The following is a 5,326-nucleotide window of genomic DNA, read 5'->3' on the forward strand; positions in this document are numbered from 1 at the left end:
GAGAAGGCTTTCTCACCGAGGGCGCATCGCCCCCACCCATTCGTCCCCCCGACCGAGCCCCGCGAAACGGCGTCCCAAAGGCCTCCAAGGGCCTGGGGGCAGGGGTGGGTCTGCGGTAAGGGATAGGCACAGGGCAATCCTGAGCGCTCGCGGCCAGAGCCCGACAAGGGGACCGCCTTTGCCTCTCCACGCAGGCCATGCTCCCATCACCGCCCAGAAGGAACCTCGTGCCTCCACCGGGGCCACGAGAGGAGCGGAGACGGGCACAGCATGCTGGGCAAAAATAGCAGCAGCCCTCGGGTGGCCAAGCGCCACAGCGCTGGCCCGGCCCGGCACGGTCACTCACACGCCCCGCCAAGTCCTCTCCACACACACCCCTGGCACGACGCGCACCAGGGGACGAGGAGGCGCCCGCACCCACACAGAGGGGGGGCGGGTTGGGCCTCCCTTACCGGCTCCACCACCTGCTCTTCGGACACACCACCGACAGCGGCAACCCGAGGGGGTCGCTGGGAACGGGAAACGACGCCACCACTCGGCCTCAGGCACCTGAGACAACCTGGAGCGCTCCAGGGGCACCACAGAGGGCCAGGCGCCACGCACTCAGCACGCCCAGGCGGTGAGCAGCGCGGCATGGGGACAGCCCTCCCCACCACAGGGAGGGCCGCTCACCCCACAGGAAGCCAGGAGTGGCATGCGAGAGTGTCCGCTGCGTCAGAAGGCCCCACACCCACAGGCGCCCTGAGGCGGGAACCGTGGGAAAGTGGAGTCGGGCCGGAGCCCACACCCCCCCGGCACCCTTTCCCCCTACACCACCCACGACAGCGGGTGGCAGAAGAGGAGGAGCGGGGGACCCGCGGGCAGAGCGAGAAGCACGGTCCCATTCGCCATGAATGTCCGTCCCTCGTCTGACGCGGCTTAGGCCCGGCCCGGGAGAACGCGACATCACCACATCGATCAGCAAAAAACGTGCCCAAGGAGGCCCCAGAGGGGGGAAACACCCGGCGAGGACATCAACCAGAAGGACCTGCTTTTGAGCCTCGCCGGCACCCCTCGAGCCCAGGGCAAGGACAGCCGGGCAACCCAGGGAGAATGCCTGACACGCAGCACAGAGCCTTGTGGAACGGAACAGGGGTTGCCACAGCCACAGCCGGGTGCCCGCAGCGCAGAGTGCACGGGGTAAAGGACCCACGCCACCTGCCCACGCAGCCCTCGGGTGCTGGAGACCAGAGATGGCACCACAGCCCAGGCCACCTGGGGGTAAACAAGAGCCGGCAGCGCACAGGCCCACGCAGACGGCTCAAACAAGCGAGGGCCGAACCGGATTTGGCACCACAGCCAAGCCCGGAGCCCCGCACGCACCCAGAGGCCCACAGCTCTAAGGCAAGTCACTCAAACAGCGTGTCAGCACCTACCTGGCAAAAAAAAGTGCTCCTTTCAGGGGACAAAATACCCACGCCATCAGGCGGGGCCTAGCCACAGGTCACCGGGACCTCGTGGGACCATGGCCCGGCCACTGGCCCCAAACACCACTCCATTGCCCTACACACACACACACACACACACACACACACACACACACACACACACACACACAAAGGGGGGGGCCGCACCACGGAACCCCTAGGGCCATCTGGTCGACCCCCGGGAGCGTGGGGAAGGGTGTAGCCGGGACCGATAGCTGACGCGAGGCGGGGTGGAGCGGTGTGGGCTGGGCCAGCCAGGGCCGGCCGGGAGCGGCCAGGGCCGGCCAGGGCCCGGCCGGTTGCGGCCAGGGCCGGCCGGCATTAGCCGGGGCCGGGCGGGAGCGGCCGAGATCGGCCGGGGCCGGGCGGGAGCGGCCGGGGCTGGCCAGGGCCGGCAAGGGCCCGGCAGGGATCGGCCGGGGCCGGTCTGGAGCGGCCGGGGCCGGTCTGGAGCAGCCGGGGCCGGCCGTGATCGGCCAGGGTCGGCCGGGGCCAGCCGGCATCGGCCGGGGCCGGCCGGGAGCGGCCGGGAGCGGCCGTGGCCGGCCGGGAGTGGCCAGGGCCAGGCGGGAGCGGCCAGGGTCGGCCGGGGCCAGCCGGCATCGGCCGGGGCCGGCCGGGAGCGGCCCGGAGGGGCCGGGGCCCAGCCGGGAGCGGCCGTGGCCAGGCGGGAGCGGCCAGGGCCGGCCAGGGATCGGCCGGGGCCGGTCTGGAGCGGCCGGGGCCGGCCGGGATCGGCCAGGGTCGGCCGGGGCCGGCCGGGGCCGGCCGGGAGCGGCCCGGATGGGCCGGGGCCGGCCGGGAGCAGCCGGGAGCGGCCGGGGCCAGGCGGGAGCGGCCAGGGCCGGCCAGGGTCCGGCAGGGATCGGCCGGGGCCGGTCTGGAGCGGCCGGGGCCGGCCGGGATCGGCCAGGGTCGGCCGTGGCCAGCCAGCATCGGCCGGGGCCGGCCGGGAGCAGCCAGGGCCGGCCGGTATCGGCCGGGGCCGGCCGGGGCCGGCCAGGGCCCGACCGGGATCGGCCGGGGCCGGGCGGGAGCGGCCGGGAGCGGCCGGGGCCTGGCGGGAGCGGCCGGGGCCGGCCGGGGCCGGCCAGGGCCGGCCAGGGCCCGGCAGGGATCGGCCGTGGCCCGTCTGGAGCGGCCGGGAGCGGCCGGGATCGGCCGGGGCCGGCCAGGGCCCGCCGGGGATCAGCCAGGGTGGCTCCTCCCCTGGTCCGCCTGTTGTCCCCAGGTCGGGACTTAGAAAAATCAAGTTGTGAGGGTGGGGGGGGACCTGGCGGCGCTCGCCTCCTCCTCTCTCTCCCCACCGGCCCCGGCCCTCAGGACCAAACACCAAGGACCGCCCCAGGACTGTCACTGACTCCCGGCTGGGACTGGGAGAGGAGGCGAGGCGCCCCCGCACCCCCCGATGGCCCGACCTCCACGGAGGTCGCGGCCGGTGCCTCCCCTCGCGGCGCCGCCTGGTCTGATCCCATCCGGTCCGTTCCGGTCCGATCCGGTCCCCACCTACGCAGAGGGCCTCGGAAAACTTGGTGAGAAAATCGGGGGCGACGACCAGGACCCCACGCGAGCCCGCGGACGGAACCCTCGCGCCATCCACGGACTTCCCCGCGAGGCTCATGCCGGTCCCCAGCCGCCCGGGTGTGACACGGAATACGTGGCCTGACGACCGGCCAGAGCCACAGGCCGAACGGCTTCCTCGTGCCGCACGTGCACACTCTCTCCCGTTCTCCCAGAGGCGGAGGAGGGGGCACCGGCGGGGTGCTGGTCCACCCCTCCAGGCAGCCCCCAACACCCCTAACAGGAGAGCGAGGAGGAGAAAGAGGACAAAGCGACAGCGCCACGGGTTTCCCAAAAAAACTAAGGGTTCAATCTTCCACGAGCCAATCGCGCCCTGACACCCCAGAGAAAACGGGAGGCTCCCTCTAGTGTCGCCGGCTTCCCGGAACTGCAGCTCGGGGACCGCCACCAAATGCCATCCCTTGCCGATATCGCCCACGCTCCGGCGGGGAGACGCTATATAAAAGCGGCCGCCAGGTGGCGGCAGGCAACCGCCGCGAAAGACACCGAGGCAGACCCCCCCGAGCGCAGGGCCGTGAAGTCGCGTGGCCGGCCACCAGACCGCCCAATCTCGTGTCCCAGCCCACTTCGGAAGGGCGGGTGTCAGCCTCGGGACCTCCCGGCGGGCACGGCGTGACTCCAGCAGCCCAGGGGAGACTTGGGAAACGCGCCCGGGCCGCTGCCGCTGGAAGAGGGGGGGCCCCGACTGCCCACGACACACACACACACACACACACACACACACACACACACGCACACACACGCACACACGCACACACGCACACACGCACACACACACCCAGGATGAAAACTGTTCCCTGTCAAGCATCAACCCTGAGCACTCACTATAAAAGTAAATGAGGAAACGCAGACAAGAGAGAAATCAAGCAAATAATGTGACTCTGAAGGCTGGACACCTATTGAGTCGAGAGAATTGACCAAACACCAGAAACTGCAAAAGAAGGTTTTCCTTCCAAGTCAGTTCCTCCGTAGTTAGCTACACAACGTTCTTTCACCAGTATTTCCCCCAAGAGTGCGACGATCCAAATAAGGTTTCCCAGTGCAAAGTTCATGGGCGCAGACTTCACACCTGTGATTCAAGTACACGTCTTTCAGGGCACCTAGCTGGCTGGCTCGGTCCAGAGGATCCCCGAGGAAGGCGACTCTTGATCTGTGGGGGTCCTGAATTCCAGGGCCACACTGGGTGGGTGTACAGAGCTGACAGGCCAAAGACATTTGAACCGCTATGTCGATTTCAAACACAACATAGGAAACCAAAACAAAAATCAGAAATAAAGTCACCCCTGGTCGAATGCTTTTTTTTTTTTTTTTTTTTTTTTTTTTTTTTGGTAGAGGCCACGGGAACCCTGTGATGTTGGCAGACAAAGAGACATGGTCAGTCCATCAATGAATCGATGGAACGGAACAGATACCCCAAACAGATATGCCCAAGCCCAACAAAAGGTTTCACCTGAGATGCCTAAATTATAACCATAACCGCTATTTCTGCTTCTGCACCCTCGCTTGCTAACCCATGAGGAGATGGAAAATTACCAGCAAACTTTCTATAGGCACTCTGTAACCACACAACCCCCGCCCAGAATTGAACCTGGCAGAGTGGCCGCTCCCGGACCCCCCCCCCGCCTCTGGGCCGAGAGAGAACAGTCATCTGGCACCAGAGAAACCCCCACCCCAGAACTGGACGTGACAAATGACTGCTCCCGGACCCCCCACCCAGCTCTGGGTGCAAGAGAGAGCAACCATCCGGCACCCCGCAGCTTGACAGGGAGACCCCGGCCAATCCAGAGGTGACACATACCCTAGCGGTGCCGACCAAGCAGTTTGAAGAATGACAGCCCTTTGACCTAACCAATAATCTGTTCCCAGCCTTTTCCCGCTCTGTAGCGCGCCAGTCATATTAGAGAGTTGCTGTTTGATTTTCCCGCGGTACGTAGTGATTTGTTAGGAGATACTATGATGTATGCTAAGTCCCTGCCTCCCCAAAATAGTGCATAAAAAGTGCCGTGACCCATGGGCGCCTGTGTGGCTCAGTGGGTTAAGCCTCTGCCTTCAGCTCAGGTCATGATCTCAGGTTCCTGGATCGAGCCCCGCATCGGGCTCCTCTGCTCAGCAGGGAGCCTGCTCCCCGCCCCCCCCCACCCGCGCCCCCCAGCCTGCCTCTCTGCCTACTTGTGATCTCTCTCTCTCTCTCTCTCTCTCTCTCTCTCTCTCTCCCTCCCTCTCTGTCAAATAAAGACATAAAATCTTAAAAAAAAAAAAAAAAAAAAAAGTGCCGTGAT

Source organism: Neovison vison, unplaced genomic scaffold, assembly GCF_020171115.1.
Source record: "Neovison vison isolate M4711 unplaced genomic scaffold, ASM_NN_V1 Scaffold_154, whole genome shotgun sequence".
Lineage (NCBI taxonomy): Eukaryota > Metazoa > Chordata > Mammalia > Carnivora > Mustelidae > Neogale > Neogale vison.